Raw genomic sequence first — 20,508 nt, 5'->3', positions numbered from 1 at the left:
ACTAAACATAATAGAGGTCTCAGCAGGAGATTATAGTGAGAGAATAGTAGAATGTTTCTTTAGTTGTGTTCTGCAGCTGGTACAACAAAATTGGTCTTAAATTATCCATGTGTCGTTACCATTGTTTTAACTGCAACTTTTATTGTAGTTTTTGCAGCAGAGCATTCTGGTTCTATATTGGAAATGCTTCTTTATACAGAAACATTTTTGGCTATATTTAGGCTGTTTCTTTAACAACTAGAATTGTACCTAGTTGATTACGTCACGTAATATTATGGAGCGAGATGGTGTAGTGCTTAGTCACTGGAATCACACCCGAGAGGATCCGGACTCGAATCCTGGTCCGACCATCCGGATTTTTGTGTTCCATGGTTTCTCTAAATCACTCCAAAGTCATTCCATGCCAGATCATCCAGTCAAGATACACATTGTCCACCCCTAGCCCAGGAATTTTAGTGTTTTACCTCAAAAAAAATAATGTAGTTTTGAAATTCGGCACAGACGTTCCTTTGGGTGTTAAAAATTGATCCTAAAAAGTCCCCATCTCTCAGATGCCGGCTTCATACTTTTTTAAGGCAATAAGGGCGTAAGTGCCGAAATATGCATATCACGACTGTTGCGCAAAAAATATTCATTCTAATATATCAAAATTTGGTCAAAATTTTAAATTTAGGGGCCCTTAGTCCCTAATTATTCGTTTTTATTACTTTATACACCTAAAAATTATCTTATTACCTAATTTATACTCAACTAATGGAAGTAAAATGTATCACTGCTCTATACAATCACCAGTTACATCAAATCCACCACTGATAGCCAAAAATATACCTTTATAAAAGTTTTACGTTATTTTATTAGCTTTAAATTGATGGGTCAAACATGTGTATGCGATAATAATTGACTGACATATTAAGGATTACAAGGAACTACTGCACAACAATGGGTTTTTGAGCAATTTAGGTTAATATTGACTATAGCATTTTACCAGAAATAAAAGTAATGTAGGTTTTAAATTTAGCACAGACGTTCCTTTGGGTGTTAAAAATTGATTCTTAAAAGTCCCCATCTCTCAGATGCCAGCTTCATACCTTTTAAGGCAATAAGGGCGTAAGTGCCGAAATATGCATACCTATCACGACTGTTGCGCGAAAAATATTCATTCAGTTGTAACTTGTATAAGATGTGAAGTAAAAGGCACTTAGTTATTCAACACCCATTATTGTTGCATAATACATAGCAAAAAAAAATGAAACCTGATCTAAAATCAATTAATGGAAGTACACAATAAAAAAATTAACCAGTCCATTAAAGGTCCTCTTCATCAGAACCATCATTGATAACAACATTAGTGCATGTTGCCCCACGACATTTGGCACACATAATACCACACTGCAGTCCAGCCCGCACACACTCACATTTTTAGCTGCATTAACTTTTACAGTTACATGATATCAAACTCAGGAGCTGTTCTGGAGCTGGAGGAAGGGATGTTGTTATAGGAACAAGTGTGCCACTCACACTTTTCCATCCCCACTCAACAGGATCTAATGAATGGCCCAGCCACTATTGCACCTGTAGGTAAACCTGAAGAGAATGCTGTTCACATGCGGCACTGGTTGGTGGAAGAGAGGCTAGCTGGAAAGAAGCACTAACAGGCATATTTGCTATTTTGCAGGTATACATATATATTCTCATTTTATCCAAAGTGGGATTATCATGTCCCTGATACATTGCAATTGCAAAATTTCTCCAGCTGCAATAACGATCTTCTTGTCCGCATGTGGACATGTAAAAACATGTACTGTTCTCCGAATGGAAACATCGTTCTTGATGATGTTCCATGCTGGCTTCTTTCCCTTACCGAAGAAAGCATTGGTTGTATCTGATCCGGTTATAGCATGGCAAAACAACATATCGTTTTTCATTTCACCAATGTCCTGCTGAATAGCTGATATACTGTAAATCTTTCCTTTTGTCTTGCTTGAGGGTGGATGGACAATTTCAATGTGTGCATATTCTTCTGACCTCGCAGTCAACATCGCAAGGATGTCTGTATCAGTAGCTGTTACTTTTACACAACAGCTTGTTGAATACTGAAGAGCAATAGCGGCTATAGTGGTATCAGCATCTCCTGAACACTGAATGGCGTGATGACCTGAAGCTCGAAAATATCTACTAATATCAATAGCTACTAATAATTTGATGAGCCCATTTTTGTTATGGCCATTCCTCAGAAAGTGCATTTGCGTCGATGTAACAACATTGTTAGCAGCTATTGAAATATCGGTGGAAGACCTCCCTGCAGAACGCCGCCTTCGCTCTTCCTCTTTAGTGGTTAAGTCATCATAACCATCAAACACTACAGTTGCTGTTACAGAAAAATGTTTTTGGACGAATGTAACATAAGCCTCACATATTTGACCAAATGTAGCAGGTCTTGGCCACACAAGCACATGCAAGAGGTATCCTCCATCGATAACTACTTTGCAGTCTACACTAATGCTCTCATTGGTTACCTCACACGATTTTAAGATCTTTGCAAGCGATGATTTTGCTGTTTTCCTCGCTGATATTTTGTCAAATAGAGCTGGTGGTTTTGGAGCCAACTCATATTTGAAATATTTCGTGAAGTCACTTTCATTTTTCATTACACAAATGATACGCATGAAAAGTTTCTGCGGGTTCACTGGGATTACATCTTCTCTCACTTTCAAAGCCCTTGACATAATGGCGAGGGGTTTTACCTTGTAGATACGTTTTATCTTCACATCACTGAAGTTACCTCCTACCATGTGGTTGATAGCTTTTGTTCCGATGGCAGTAGCCTGGTCACAATTTATTAATGTTCTCATCTGCAACGAAACCTGTGCAAATGGACTGAAGAGCCTCTGATGTCTGGAAAGGTGGATGAGCACTGAACCAGTCTATAAATTTTTTAACATCTCTGTCATCTCTTGACCTCCGGCTGTCGAATAAGGTATTTCAATACATATTTTCTACAATTGCAATAGGTTAAAAAATGTAAAATACAAGTTAACTTAGAATATTGCAGTTTTATGCAGTTTGAGCTTGTGTAGAGCAGAAAATTTACTTCCAATATTATTATAAATAAGGTTTAATTTTTTGTGGTATATAAAGTAATAAAAATGAATGATTAAGGACTAAGGGTCCTTAACTTTAAAATTTTGACCAAATTAGGATATATTAGAATGAATATTTTTCGCGCAACAGTCGTGATATGCATATTTCGGCACTTACGCCCTTGTTGCCCTAAAAAAGTTTGAAGCCGGCATCTGAGAGATGGGGACTTTTTAGGATAAATTTTTTACACCCAAAGGAACGTCTGTGCCAAATTTAAAACCTACATTTTTATTTCTAGTAAAATGCTATAGTCAATATTAACCTAAATTGCTCAAAAACCCATTTTTTGTGCAGTAGTTCCTTGTAATCCTTAATATGTCAGTCAATTATTATCGCATACACATGTTTGACCCATCAATTTAAAGCTAATAAAATAACGGAAAACTTTTATGAAGGTATATTTTTGCCTTTCAGTGGTGGATTTGATGTAACTGGTGATTGTATAGAGCAGTGATACATTTTAGTTCCATTAGTTGAGTATAAATTAGGTAATTTTACTTCCATTAGTTGAGTATAAATTAGGTAATAAGATAATTTTTGCGGTGTATAAAGTAATAAAAACGAATGATTAAGGACTAAGGGCCCTTAAATTTAAAATTTTGACCAAATTTAGATATATTAGAATGAATATTTTTTGCGCAACAGTCGTGATGTGCATATTTCGGCACTTACGCCTGTATTGCCTTAAAAAAGTTTGAAGCCGGCATCTGAGAGATGGGGTCTTTTTAGGATCAAATTTTAACACCCAAAGGAATGTCTGTGCCAAATTTCAAAACTACATTATTTTTTTTTTAGGTTAGCTCGATTTTCCCCCGAAAATGCCTGGACTACCCACCCACCATTTCAGATTTGGATGAAATTTGGTACACGGTATCTTCAGATAAATATAAGAACCTGTAAATTTTTCATTTTTGTAATATTGACTCTAGTTTGGAATTTAAAGCCCTTCAAAGTTTCCTTCTGTTGGAATTTTTTTAATCTGCAACCAAAGTTGAGTGACACATCTTTCTTCAACTTACATTTGTAATAACTGTTATTAATATAGAATCGTGAAATTCACCTTACCTATTCAGTATTTTACATAGATTCAAATATCACTTGTAAAATGTAATTAAACGCCCAGCAGTACGTGCAATTTATATTAGAAGTAGAAAAAATGAATTACCAAAAATTGTAAACATCAGTTCAGTAATCCTATTTCTTGTTCCATGCACAGTTGTGAACTCTGAGAAATGCTTGTTAAGCTTTTCTTCCACTGCGTGAACGCCGTCATCTTTGATCAGCTGAAACTTAATTTTAGTAAAGTATTCATTGCAAAATTGAAACATCTGTTCTCAGTTGTCACAATTTGATCTTTATAGTGTCTTTGCAAGTTAACTCTAGATTCTATCCTTTTAACACATCCTCCAACACCATCACAAGCTGTTTTACCATGACTTGTTGCATGAAAGGTCCAAGAAACTTTTAAATTTCCTATCAATAGCAGAGGTTGACCAACTTTTAAAATTCTTTTTTTGTGCTGTACTACCATCTGTGATATACTCTACTTGATTAATATTAAGGAATTCTTCATGAATTAGTAAGTTCAATCTTCTGTGAACCTCATATACAAAGACAACACCATGGTTTAGGTAATCTGAGATAAAGTACAAAGACGTATTAATGTTTCTCCATCCTTTCTGAAATACAGAATTACTGGATGTAATGTGCAAGCAGAACACACCTAATGATATGACTGAATTTTGTCTTGGATAATCAAAGAGTAGTTGGCTGAATGTTTTCTTTCCTCTGTTTCACATACCTAGTTTGACTGCTGTTTAGAGACAAATGAGTGTGGTATTAAAGCCGCCAGTTTCTTCGAATGCAGATCAATAAACTCACATAACAGAAGACCAACGTTTGTAAATGGCTGCAATCAGTAATTACACTTTGTGAAAACTAAATTTCATCATCATCATTCTGTTTCTTATGTATTCTTGTATTTTTTCAGAATTTGGTCAGTTAGGACATATTCTTAACATGCAATCTTGGTTTTCATTATTACATACCAGTAAATTGATAAGGTCCTTTAGCTTTGATTTTTTATAATTCATAACACTTAAAAGAAAGATTGGATTCTGGTATATTGTGCAAACACAGGCCGAATTTGTACCTGAGTGACCAACTGTGACACACCATTTCGGCCGCAGCTCACAGAATTTATAAAATCCTACTTTTTCACAAGGAAATTTCTTTTAATGCTGTGTGTATTCCATAAGATTGCAGAGTATTAGGCACTTTTGTTCATAAACATTTTTGTGTACACTAACCTTATCTTTGGCACCTGGCATTATTCTGCTGTTTTCATCTGCTTTATAAAAATTGGTAACTTTTTCAACAACTAAAGCAGAAATTTTTTGACCTTGCAAAGGCTCAGGATATGAAAGAAATCCTTTTTCTTTCACCAACTGGCGTGATTTTCTTGCTAAGTACTCAGAAACATTGAATTTTGTTGAAATTTTCTTTCATGACCAGGAATTAGGTGCAACTGATAAAATGTGAAACTTCTCCCTTATGGATGTTGCGTATTTAAATTTTTCTTTCATCTGACTGATTAGAAAATTTAAGTCACTTGCATTCCTCTTAACCCGTCATTGGTCGCATTGTAAAATGTTACACAAGTGGTCGTGCATGAGCATTTTGCTCACAGACTTAATTTTACGATTAGAGTCGTGCTTGAGCACTTTTAAAAGGCCAAATATTTTACGTATTGCAAATGAAACAACTCTACTTGTTTAAATAATATTTAATATTATTATCACATAATTTTTAAATTTTTTTTTACATAAATCATCATCACGATAAACTGTTTGGCTGTATACCTACTGAGTTTCATTTGTCCGGCCTACGAATACATCAACAACAAATGCATTAGTGTTGGAAGCAACAGAAAATCACACATTATTCACAACTTCATCATTTTCTAGCACAAAAATTATTAAATTTACTGAGTCTTTTGAGGGCACACTAATTTATGTTATACGTTTGAGACTATGACTAATAAAACATACGTTATGCAATAGAGAATTTTTACATCAAAATTAACTGCTTTCATGGAAATTTACATTTTATAACACCTAACTCTATTAGGATTCAGCATTTGTTTTGCTTATCTTACTTTACAATATAAGTTACATCAATTTGGTTCGTACAATTGAAAACCTCAAAATATAAAATACACACTAACTTCACCATATATTTCAAGTTCCATGATAAACTGACATGTCCAAATATTAACTAAAAATTCATATAATTTCATACATGTTCCTAAACACTATCTCAGCACACATTATTTATGGACATTCAGAACATTTGAATATTGCAATGTTCATTGTAAATAGGCTTATTGCAGGTGGCACACGATTTAGATGTTCTTCTATTTTTCTTTCGGGGACAGACAGAACAAAATCCTGGGACTGAGTTCCTTTTTTATTCTGTTTGTGCTTCTCTTCCAGCGGCCCTTGCTACATTTGTTCGCAAGGCTACAGGCAAAGTTGTGATTGAGGCACGAGCTACAAGTTGTGGTTTCATTAACTGCAAAGCTAAGTTCTTACGAAACACACGTCTTGAGAGTTTTTCTCCAGTATTTGAAGAGTAGGTACATATTACTTGGCTGTTTATCCCCCCAATATTCAACAATGAAAATAATATTGTCAGAGGCCATCTGCAGCTTATCCTTGACACAGAATATTCACCTTTCAGTTCATCTACAACATCTACTCCGCCTTTTGTTAGATTATAAAATGTTATAATTTCAGGTTTTTCAAGCTCCCCCGAAGTTTCGTCAGTTTTCTCGTCGCTGTGAAGTGTTGACAGAAGCAACACATTCTTGTTTTTTTTGGGTACATAAGATACTAATGTACCTGCAGATGAAAAAGCGAACATCTTTTGTGTGCCCTTGCCTTTGTGTTCACAAATAAAAGAGGGATTTCCTTCTTATTTTTTCTGAGTGTACCAAAAATAGTAGTATTCTTCTGAAGCAGCTCTCTTGCTAAGGGCAGTGAGGTAAAATAGTTATCCATAGTAATATTCCTGCCTGTATTGATGATAGGGGTAGCAATACGCTTTACCACACTACTTGTCTTGTTGTCACACTTATACGGACCCTCAGGTTGTGTACCAGCATATATTTCCAAATTGCTTGTGTAGAATGTACGCAAGTCTACTAGGGCATACACTTTTAGTCCATACTTGGCAGGTTTATTAGCTATGTACTGCTGGAACTTGCAACGTCCTCGAAATGCTTGAAGTTACATATTCACCAATTTGATAATTTGTCGTACAGTGGGTAACAAACTTTTCAAAAATGTTTCTTATAGGAGCTAGATTGTAAGTAAGTTTCCTTTCATCCCTATCATGTATATGATCAAATCTGAGAGCACGCAGAAGCAAGTAAAATGTTTTCATATTCATTACTGCTCTAAAACATTCTGGAGCTGTTCCATCATCACTGAAAAACTCTTCAATATTTAGATGCTGCGCTTTTTACACACCTGCTAGATATAGCAAACCCAACAAAGCGCTCAACTCCGTAAGTGTGGTACTGCCACAATCTCTTTCACGTCCATAGTTAACACACATTTTGTCTAAACAAATGTTTGTACAGTCCACTACTTCTTGAATCATATTGTTTGGAATAAATAATTTCCAACAGTCTAATACAGAGAAAGAGTTTTTTGCCACTTTCTTTACTCCTGGTAGGTGGATTACAATATTATGCTTTCTGGTGCGTACATTAGGAAAAGGAGGATGCACTGACCATTCGGTTTCCATATCTTTCCCTAAATACACAGGAGAACACACACCCAGTGGAATACCCGTAGATTCTGAATCCCCATTTTCACTTCCACAGGATTGCTCTGTATCGCTAAACAAAATTTCTTCGGTTTCACAATCAATTTCAACATTATTTTGATCAAAATTTTGATAATTGGCAGCTGCTTGGTTTTCAGGTGGTAAACTCTCCTGCAACCATGGTGGAACTTCTGTAAATACAAAGCGCAGAATATATATTAAATTACTGAAAATTCTAGTCAAAAATAAAATAGAAATATAAAACTATGGAAAGACTATCTTCCTCTGGAATTCCTAAGTGCTTTTCCAAAATTATAAAATCTTGTCTCACTTCTATCAAAATTCAGCTTTTCAGCTTCCGTATTCAAAAGTAATTTCTTATTTTGATACGAAAATCAACAATTTTGTGACAAAATGTTAATGTTTACTATAATTGATGTTTTATGTAATATATGTTTTTTTTTTTTGTATTTTAATTTTAAATCAAAATATTGATAATTATAACATAACTTACCTGTTCTGGAACATTCAGCAATTTGTTGAAGAGCCAAAGCCACAATTTTCTTCCCCCGATTGATTGCAATAAGTAATACCACGAATCATTAGATTTATATTAAACAAAATAAGTCTCACGAGAATATATTCCACGACTAAACACAGCACTTTGCAAACCGTACAGTCGTCACAAGTGTAGAGACGCGACTGGTCGCACTGTGAGCAAATTGCCTGCAAGCAATATCTTATCTCAAGGCCAAATATCGGTTACATCCTGTCAGCCACCTAGTGACTTGATAAGGAAGGTTCAAAACTCAGCTAGAAAAAAGGACACCACCACTCAGCAATAAAAACAATAACAGTAAAACAATATTTCTGAGGGTGAGCAAAATGCTCATAGCGCGACCAATGATGAGTTAATAACTTACTATTCAGGTAAGTCTTCATTAGTACTTCTTTTAAACTGCAGTTCATCTTCTGGTAGCTTCAAAATGCTGCTACTTTTCATTTCACTTAACTCTTGACTTCAGCTATCTTTCTTATATATCATTTTGAATGCTTTGAAAGTCCTTTTATTTTTAAGGTTGATACATCAAGAGTACTCATGCTTAAATTCAAATATTCCTTTTCAAATGGTGTAGTGTTACGAAGGTCTTACTTTATAGGCGTAAGCCTGTGAGGGTCTGGGCCTTCCTCTTTGTTAGAATTATTCTGTGAGTTTTCAAAATCTTGTTTGTGAAATAACTTCATCCTACAGTTGGAACACAGCTTTTGTCCAGGAACTAACAAAACACCAGCTTTCCTTTTCACATCTTTGGCCATTTGAAGAGATATTGGTCTTATGCCACTTTTTATAGACCTTTGTGTTTCTTTGCTGAGTCACAACATTTTTTAAAAGCTTCCTCGTAATATTTAATGAGTAATGCATAGTGGTGTGAACATAATACTTGAATTTGAATGCAGTGTGAAGCTATATATCCTGCAAAGCAGAATTTCTTTTTCTTCATCAGGAAGTTCAGCAATACTTGTAAAAAAAACTGTCAGTTTTACCCAATTCAGTCAGAAAATATAAAACGAACAACTTATCAAAAAGAAAAATTAATTAAACCAGCTTCATGTCAACACTCAAACATTAACAGTCAGAGAGTACACAATTCCAGATAACTTGTTGATGTGAACAGAAAAATAGCTCCTAAGACTCCCACATTTGACTGACTAATATCTTCTATGAGATCATCCTACAGTAAACATTTAGATGATGCAATATATTACAATATATTGCAATATAATGCAAACTAATTGAGTGACCAAACATTAATTGAACCATTATCTTTCTTCAAAAATTTTTACGATAAAAATTTTACTACATATTTGCTTTTACATGTGCAAATTATTTTGTAAACTTAAAAACTGATTTATAATCATCTTAACCACTTCTTTCACAAATAACTTGTTTTTATAAAGAAGGAAGGTAAATATCCACAAATTTTATTTCACCATTTTGTAGCAAATTTTGTGCTCTTTCTAATGGTACCAAGTCTGAGATTTTAAAGATTATTAGATAAAAGTTTTAATAGGATTACTGAACTGATATATACAATTTTTGGTAATTCATATTTCCATTTATAATATAAATTGCAAGTACTTCTGGGCATTTAATTACATTTTACAAGTGATATTTGAAATCTATGTAAAATACGGAATAAGTATGGTGAATTTCACAATTATTCATTAATAACGATTATTACAAAAATGTAAGTTGAAGCAAGATGTGTCACTCGACTTTGGTTGAAGATTAACAAAAAATTCCAACAGAAGGAAACTTTGAAGGTCTTTAAATTCCAAACTAGAGTCAGTATTCCAAAAATGAAAAATACAGGTTCTTATATTTATCTGAAAATACCATGTACCAAATTTAATCCAAATCTGAGATGGTGGGATGGACACCCTTGAATGATCTGACATGGAATGCCCCTCCAGAAAAATGTTAAAGTGGTTTTTTTTATAGGTCATGTCTTGTCACACTCGAGACCTCTCTGGCTAGCTCAAAATTCGGTATGAAGTAAACATTATACTTGAAGAAAATTCAGTCATTGTGGCAGCCATCTTGCACAATCACTCGGACATTGCTATGGGCTAACACCTGCGACCTGTAGTCAAAATTTCTGGAAGATGAAGAAAGGTTGATAATAACAGGTAGCGCTGGACTATAGCTGCTAAATTCTCTATACTCACATAATTATCTTATTTTGTGAGCCCTAGCCCGACCGCGACCTTCATGTTATCTCACCCAGACAAAGACTAACGAAAAAGGCTACGCAGCTGCATCTGCCCAACTTTCGCTGCAGGTGCATACCTCTCCAGCCAATCACAGCACACCACTCATAAAACCATAGCAGGATACAAGTTCTGACCCTTCGGAGCAAGGTGTTTTTTTTTGACAAAGATTACACTCAGAATAATTCATGTGGTCAGGTGACCTCACTGTTGACCAATCACAAAAATACTTTACCAAATTACCAGCCAATACTGGCGCGTAACAACAGTCGCCTGACGCCTTCGAACATTTTTTCCCTCTGTTACCAAGTTTTCCGTCTCTCTCTCTCATTTCCTTCTTATGTAACAGGCCCAACTATTGCATCAGCTTTAAGACAAAGAATTATGGCGAAAACCAAGTACTAAAATATAGCAAACACTTAAAAGAAATAAAAAGATGTTATTTACATGATATCTGCAAACCTAACCAAAGTACTGACTGTGATGGGACAACAAACTAAATTGATAATTAAACCATTTAACCAGCGGGGGGGGGGAGGAAATTAGCCTGGGTTATTACAGGCTGATTCTTTTCCCAATGTCCCTGGTTTGTATAGCTGTGTGTTAAGTGTGTCTAATGTTTATCAAAGGGGGTTTGGTTGCTGTTGCCTTAAAAACTTACTACAGATGTTCTCAGTGTTGAAGTTGAAAACTAACCAGTGCTGTTATAAGTGCGCAATTAACTGCCCTTCCTCTTTGCGACACCTCGTCTGGGCAGCTGGCAGGGGTATTCGGAAGGTGTAGTCGCCCTGCTAGAACAAGCCTTCCTCTTGGCTTGATTCGGCTCACAGAGTCAACCATTGTGCATGAACTGTCTCACTGATTTTTAGCTGGTGATGTGCCATTGTCTGGTTGTCCAACTCCCCTACCATGATGATTAGCTATTTAAAGTTCTTAACGGTGTCTACAGGTTACGATGTCACGAAAACATAATGAAGCTAATGGACTGGTCACAAAATGCATGAATAATACTCTAAATAAACAGTAAAAATTCTGAAGTCATGAAAATTTAATTTCCAGCAGATATTTATTAACTTTCATTTTTTCCCCCCATCATTTAATTTGTTAGTCTTGCACATCTGATTTATTATTTGGGAGACTGCCTACGTAAATAGTGTAGAAATTATGTCTGAAAAGTTTCTAGCTTTCTAACAAAAATCAGCACATTTTTGTGAATAGTAGATCAATTTTTTTTAATGTTAAATTTTGCTTATTGCAGTGAAGTCCTGCTAATCTGAGCCCCAATAATCAGAAAATCCGATTAATCAAAATAAGTTTAGATAAAAAAAAATTAAAGTAATTAATTTGTTGTATTTTAAAAATTAATTTTGATATCTTGATCTAATTATCAACATGTTTAGTGATTCAAGTTTGTAGAAATGTTATAGGCTGTAATACATAATAACTAAATGCTTATAGAGACGTGGTTTACCATATGCTGTTTCTTTATAGCAATTATTTGGCTAATTGGAAAATTGGTAATTTGACATGTCACTGTTTATTTTCAGGTTGTCAAAGATGATTTCTGTAGCATTTAATATAATTCTTTAGGAAATATGTTTTATTTAGACTGCAACACATTTCATAATTTCATTTTAAAATTAATTATAAAAACAATTCTGTCACAAATAAATAAACACAGTGTACCAGTCCAACTGTTTATAGTCATATTATTATTATTATTTTTATTATTATTGTAACATTAATTGTATATTTCATGAGCCGATCTTATGTATTTAATAATTTTATTGTAAAGAGGACAACCAAAGTTTAACATATATAACACATCCTATTGCCAGAGACAACACACTTTTTAACTTCTGGGTCATCTAAGTATTATTCTTTGGAAACTTTATTCATTTGCCTTAGTTCAGCACTCTTACACGCTAATATCCAAGTTTTATTTCACTATGCAGTTAATTTGGTTTGCTGATGGTCCTATAGCTCCTTGGTTGCTAGGGACGTAAAATAAATAGTTAGAAGGAGGAAGAGAGAGACGCCATTGCCATCTTGCAGCGGGAAGACGTTTCTCGGGCTGGGGCGAACCAAAGCCTTGGTTGCCGCCCGAGGAATTGAAGATTCGCGTCATCCGCGGTCGTGTGATATACAGAATTCTCCATATTATTATTTGCGAGAATAGTTCTGGACTGAATAAGTCTCAGATAGGGAGTATCGGCGACATCTAGTGCCAACTTCTGCGTTGGTCCCGTTCGTTCCCGTAGTGGTTCCGGACGACTGATGTCAGCGCCAGCTACGATCGGCCACGACGTTTGGTGAGACCGATCCAAATTCAAACAGACTTTTTAGGACGAGAGGGAAGCCGATTCTTCAGCCAGACACCCGGCGATATCAGACCTTCTGTAGCTCGCCAATTTCAGCTTCCAGCGTCCAGTGTTCCAGCGTCGCGGTAGACAACCTGGAGGTCCTGGGAAGAGAGCCTCAAGCCTCCGACAGCTTCTAGTTAGACCCGGCATGGTAGTCGATGTGTTCCTGTGACCTCATTTACATTTACTTAATGACACATAGATTTGACAAAAATGCTAACATACACTATAGATGATTTTGGTTGTTACTCTAGCTGAATTGCATGGATGAAAGTAACTTCACGTCAATATCAAAGAACACATTAAAATCGCATGTTTTCCAGTTAATATTCATAATTTATTTATGGTACATGTCAAATTACGTCTAAAACAGACCAGTTCATAGGTAATGCAAATTGTCACTCATCACACAACACTACGAAACTTCCTTTTAACAATTACTCTCTTGACAGTAATACAATGCAGTGATGTGCTAGCTGGATTAGCAGTCTGGATAGTCACTCCAGCAGCAGCGTTCCTGTGATTTACTGCAGAGAGAATAGGCGACAAAACCCTGAGAATATTCTTATTGTATTATAATAATTATTGGCAGTGTAGGGTTTTGCAATATCTACACAGTAAAACCCAGTATATAGTTCTCACAGTGGCACCCATTATCGTGGGCTTGTACAGTTGGCCACCACCAGACCAACGAAAACAGTAAGCAGTTTTTCTCTGAATCATTTCAAAAACTAAAAATTTCTTGGTTCTCTCTTTTTTTTCTTACCTAAGATATTTATTTACCTCCAATTATTACTGCACTAGTGTAGAGAAATACCTCACAAATTTAACCAATTTAAATCATGATTGAAATTTCGCTAGATCAAAACAATATGGACTCCAAATACAGAGTTTTAAATTTTACACACCTTAAAAATAGTCCTGAAATTCATAATAAAAATATTACAAAACTTCCTGTAATGATTACGAAAAGTCTCATGAAACGGGTCTCGGCCCCAATTAGTTACGATTAATGGGACTCCACTGTATATACAAAAATTATTCTGTGATATTTTATATGTAGAAAAGTTCATTTAAATGTCCTGTAAAATGACTTGAAGTTTGTTCACCAGATATTTGTAGAAAACACTGCTTAAGGATCAATAAATAAATAAATTTGGGTTTAACATCTTGTTGGCATCACGGTCATTAGTTGAATGAAAGGTGAAACAGTATGCATTGAAGGTGAGAAAACGCGAGTACTTTGAAAATATCGATCGGCTGACCGTAACCACCACATTTCCCATTGCGAAAAATCATGATTTAACTTCACCAGAATTCAAACCCACATCAATTTGTTGGGGGAGAGTAATTTGACCACTCAATCACTGTGCCCCTAAAGGTTTTAGTGACACGCCAGCAGTCGCACATATTATGTTGCATGTGAAAAGCAATCATCTACATAGTATGTATAGTAACTCCACATTATAACTTTGTAAGATTGCAGGGTTCAACCTGATTAAGAATGGTTACTTTTTTTTTGTTTGTCCAACCAGTTTATCATGGGATTAGTTTATGTAAATTTATGTTAGTTCATATACTACTTAGAGTTTAGTCGACACAAGCAAGGATATCCAAACATAAGTTGTGTCACAAACTCCTATGACCAACAACAAGAATTAGCTACGTCATTATGTGCACAATTCTGGTAACTACTATTCCCAACTATGCTTGCCTACATTCCTGGTTCACAATTTTGGCATGCATACCTGAGTACTTGGAGGACCATTTCCTAACTGTTTGCCCACCTGCATGCCACATTTAGGATTCACATACACTATCTTGAGTGCATACTTGAATTACTCCTCCTAAATTGTGTGGATAGGAATGTGTGAAAGCTGCGATTAGCATTGGTGTGACAGTACACTTATGTTGGGAACACCATAGCTTGTAATTAGCCACTATCAAATACTTCTCTCTCTCAGAACTGTTCTGTTTTATACCCTTTCTTCACTATCACTTTCACTCGGTTTCAGTATAACCAGTTCAAAGGAAAAAAAGTAAATTTCCAATTTACTTTATAAACTATAATAAAAATAGAGAAAATGGAGAAACATGTGTTAATTCCACTCATGAAGGGATGTATAGGAAACAATATTTATATATAAAAGCTCATTTAATTTCTGCATCCTCCATCAAGATTGATGAGGAATGCAAAAAATAGTGATATAATCATTGTTTTAAGAGAATGTACAAAGGTTAATTTTAGTTATTAATGGCTTAGCATTTATATGAATCTGCTTCTATTAATCCATTAATTTATTTGGTTTATTTAATCCTAATTAGTCACTAAGGGGTATTTTCAAAAGGAATCCAGGAATAACTTTATGCGACTGTCTAAAAAAAAAGTAATACATGAATATACTGTAAATTATGAGGAAAAAATCTTTGTATAAATAACTGACATAACTTAAAAATAAAGAACTGTTTTACCCAAAAAAAATGCAAATTATTTGTATTATATAATTTGTGGTTGTAAAAATTTTTGAAAATTTGCAATACACAATTGATTCAATTTCTTTTGTAAAATTGAAACATGTGGATGCTTTTGCATACTATGGGTAACATATTTCACTACCATAGTAACGAATTGGACCTCCTAGTTAGCTCAGTGGTCCGACTTTTATATGCATACAAGATGACCCGGTGAACTTCGTACCCCTAAAATTAATTTGATTGTAACTCTTCATAACATTGACATTGAGAATTTTAGCCGCATCATGTATGGTTTGGGTTTCGGTAGGTTATTAAATGAAACTTATCATTTACCTCAAACTTATTCTTTGAGTTTTACTAAAACACTTTTGAATTAATTTGTGGTTATGTCTAAGCCTGCAAAGTCAATATGCCTTAATAGAATAGCTGATCAAAAAGAATGTTCGTAAAATGTAATTAAATTTGTTTTAACCAAATATATTCTCAAAATACACTACCTTTCTTTTACGAAAAATGATTTTAAATGTAAAAGATTCCACAAAACCGCACGGAATGAATAACAGTCATACATGGCGGAGCTCTTATTCCTAGATTCTCACTGAAACACATTTGTGGTTATGTCAAAGCATGCAAAGTCAATTTACCTAAATAGAATGGCTGATCAAAATGAATGTTCACAAAATGTAATTAAATTGGGGGTGCGGTGTTTGTCCTAGAATCATTTGTGCTAAAGCGTTTGTCCTAATGTCGTTTGTCCTAAAAATTAGGACAAACGACTTTAGGATAAACTACGTTAGGACAAACGACTTTAGGACAAACAACTTTAGGACAAACAAATTTTAGAACAAATAACAGAACAGCTTCAAAATATTTTTACTCTGAGTTTTAGGACAAACGACATAAAGACAAACGACTTTTAGGACAAACAATGGTTCCAGTATCGATAAATCCTTACTCTGAGTTTTAGGACAAACGACTTTAGGACAAACGACATTAGGACAAATGACATTAGGACAAACGACATTAGGACAAACGACTTTAGGACAAATGACTTTAGGACAAACGACTTTAGAACAAATGATTTTAGGACAAATGATTTTAGGATAAATGATTTTAGGACAAACGACATTATGAAAAACCAAGTTAGGACAAATGACTTGAGGAAAGGACTTTTATACAATGTACTTCCTGGTTGGTTGATGTCAGCATTTTATTTATAATCTTTTATTGCTTGAACAGGGAAGTGATCCTTGCCTATTTTTAATACGACAGAGAGTAGGTTGCTGACTTTCATATCATTATTCTGACAATTGCTTTGTAGGTTTTTAAACTCAATTTGTTTTACAGCAATTGCAACTATTTGTGTACTTTTAGCACAAGCGTTATTGGTTGGCATTCTTTGCTCAAACTGAGAGTGGCCAGTTACTCGGAGCGCTGCTCTGCTAGCCTCGGACAGCGAGGCTGTTGTTGCGATCATGACATAGCTATATGTAGCAAATCCTGCACGCATTCCCAACATTCAAATGCCAGGCCACGGAATTTGTGTGGTGTGACAGTTTTTATGAGATATTCACTGAACGAAGGACTTTCCTTGGATTTACGGGCATTGAGTAAGAAGAGACTGTGGTTCTCCACCAGGATGGAATGAAATCAGCTTGGTCATCGACCGCATGTGGTGTTTCTTGTTTCTGCCGTATGTACCACATTTCCCTTCTCTCTGTTCTGATACATGTCCTCTCAAATGATCGAGATGGCTACAATCACTAACAAGAAGTAAGGTATTTCACCTTATAACAAAAGGAAAAAAAAAAAAAAGATTTAGGTCGTTGAAACCGTTGTCGTCCATTCCTAGATGTCTAAAAATTGTAACGATCGTTCACACTGAATTTTTTTACATAGAATGTAAAGCATTTCCCCAGTATATAACATTATTTTTTCTAACGTTTTCTTTTACTGTAAGTTCTCACATGGTCTGTGGTTTTCAAATAAAATAGTTTGACCCAAAGTTTTTGTCCTAAAGTCATTTGTCTTAACTTGGTTTTTCATAATGTCGTTTGTCCTAAAAGTCGTTTGTCCTAAAGTCATTTGTCCTAAAGTCATTTGTCCTAAAGTCGTTTGTCCTAATGTCGTTTGTCCTAAAGTCGTTTTTCCTAATGTCGTTTGTCCTAATGTCATTTGTCCTAAAGTTGTTTGTCCTAAAACTCAGAGTAAGGATTTATTTATACTGGAACCATCGTTTGTCCTAAAAGTTGTTTGTCCTAAAGTCGTTTGTCCTAAAACTCTGAGTAAAAATATTTCGAAGCTGTTCCGTTTTTTGTCCTAAAATTAGTTTGTCCTAAAGTCGTTTGTCCTAAAGTCATTTGTCCTAACGTCGTTTGTCCTAAAGTTGTTTGTCCTAAAGTTGTTTGTCTTAATTTTGTTTGTCTTAATTTTTTTAAATTCCATTAACTGCTATGATTGATGATTCATGAAGGCAATAAAGTCTCTCAACAACATTCACCCTCTGTTAGTCACGGCTCTAAAACGTGTCAGATTGGTCACTGCGATCTGAGGATCACATTCATGAAAACTTGCATTTTTGTTTAAATTTGGGGTTCACTAACTCACACTAAGTACATAGAGGATTTTAGAAATAGAAAATATGCACAAAATAACATTTGCGATGAATTTAATGAAAATTGGTTGGTGTTAATTTATCTTTACTTTCTTCTTGGTAAACTTATTTTTTAATTTTTTTATTATTTAATATTTATTTTCATAATGGGGTAAATCTAAACATAATTAAAAGAACACAAACATAGTAGCAGATTTGAGAAAGTCGGTAAGTATATCATATTTTGCAGGAAAAAAAACATTGGCAGTAACAAAATCAAAATTTAAAAATGAGCAGTATAAAATCAAGCAATAAATAAGCTATAATAAATTATAATAATAAAGTGTAAGTAGGTATTTTATCAGTCTCATTTAGTTTTATTAGCACAGGTTGCTTTACATTCCACCTGGCATATCATCCTGGCATGTTGGTGGCAAAGTAATGCTTCAGCCACAGATGTGGCAATTGTATTTTTTTTTTTTCAAATTGGCATGTGGAACATGGCAATAGTTTTTCACTGGTCTCAGCCAGCGCTGAAATTTCAGATGTACTGGATGTACTCAAAAGTTCTGAGTGAAGACTTTTAAAACCAAGTGAATTAGTCAACAGAAGTCCAGTATTGGTCATCCTTCTTCTCTCTAGTTGTTCCTGAATTAATAAAACTGTAAATTGTCATAGAAATGCCCTCCTGCACCTTAATTTATTTTTGTTGTCAGTGAATAAAATTTGACTATTTATTCCTCCTGTGTTCAACATCGAAAAAAAAGAACCATTGGCCAACGTTTAGTACTACTAGCAGCAACATTGTATGACGTATTGCACATCTTGTCCACTTTATCAACACCACCCTTAGTTTTATTATAGAAAGTTATGATTTTAGGCTTTTTTGTTCTCCAGTTTCCTCACCAATTTTAGCATCAAAGTGTAAGCTAGATATGAAAATTACGCTGTTGTTGGTATTGGTGGCATATGAAACAAATTAAATTCTTTTTGAAACTTATACATGCTTGAATAGTGTTCTCTTTTCTTTGATTTGAAAGCTAATGGAATTTAGATTTTATTCTTTCTGAGTGTCCCAACCATAGAAAACCTCATAACTTACAAATTGTTTGGAAGCCCGTAGCTGCTAAACCAATTGTCAGTGGTTACATTTATTCCAGAACCACATATAGGATGAACCAAACTTTTCACTACATCAGCTGATTAGTTATTCACAACAAAAGTCCCTTTGGACTGACTTCCTACATAAACTTTCAAATTGGTAGTGTAGCAGATCCTGGCATCAGCTAGATTAAAATTTTAGTTCCGTAACTAGCAGGTTTCTTTGAATTAAACTGGTGGAAAATGCACTTACCCCTAAAGGCAGTCAGCATTTCATCTAGCATTAGATTTTCCCCGTGACAAAGTTTTTTACAGTTTTCAACGTAGCGTTCATAACACACACTAATTGCAAGGTGGTCAACTGCTCTTCTTTCTCTTGTTTCCCAGTCATTAAAACGAAGACAATGCATGATTAAACAAAATCGTCTGAAGCCCATGGTAAGCCTGAAATGCTCAATCCCCTCATCAGGACTCCAAAGCTCTTCTAAATTTAGGTAGCTTGCTCTGTAAACTCTGGCGAGATACAAAAATCCTATAAAAGTTTTCAGTTCAGCCATTTCTATGACCTTCACATCCTTTTGTCTAGAAAATGTTTTTGAATTTGTATATATATTTATTGGTACATTCCAGAGTCATGCCCCAAAATATGATCATCAAACAATAGAATCCATGCATCGTGAACAGTTTTCACATTTCTCGCAGCACCTTTCGCTCCAGGAAGGTGAATGATAACATTTTGTGCACCTCCCCTTCTTGCTTGATTGTAAGGAGTTTTCTTCTATTTCCATGTTTCTATGATTTTCCTATTTCTCATTTGCTGGGTAACGAAAAATTTGTCGTCATTCATTACATTCATCATCAATGTATACGTCTGAATCTGAGTCACTTTCATGCTTAATATCTTCAAAACGAACATCTTCATCTGTATCTGTCTTCATAAAACAAGACTCCACTATTGTCATTACCATTATCTTGAAGCATACGAAGTATTTCTTCAACGTCTTTCTCATCAAAAAGGAAATACCTCTTATTATGGTCCATGTCTTAAAAAAAATGCCTACATTAGTCACAGCGTCTGAGATATCCTAGACGTTTATTCCACCATTACCGTAATGTGAATACAAAAAGTAGGTAATGCAAAATGCTGCAGCTAATGTAATAATATAAAGAAAAAAAGCTAACGGTTATATGAAGTAGGTAAAACTTACAATCTCGGTTGCACCGATCTGT

General features: G+C 34.8%; 1 protein-coding gene across 5 annotated transcripts in view; it reads left to right on the top strand.

The window, feature by feature from the left end:
* The window catches only part of LOC134530997 (uncharacterized), a 291,668-nt gene that overhangs the window by 91,380 nt on the left and 179,780 nt on the right, over positions 1 to 20,508 (top strand). The window lies entirely within an intron of this gene.

The sequence above is a fragment of the Bacillus rossius genome, chromosome 3, assembly GCF_032445375.1.
Source record: "Bacillus rossius redtenbacheri isolate Brsri chromosome 3, Brsri_v3, whole genome shotgun sequence".
Taxonomy (NCBI): Eukaryota; Metazoa; Arthropoda; class Insecta; order Phasmatodea; family Bacillidae; genus Bacillus; species Bacillus rossius.
Note: the sequence above shows the minus strand (reverse complement) of the source record. Positions and strands in the feature narration are given on the sequence as shown.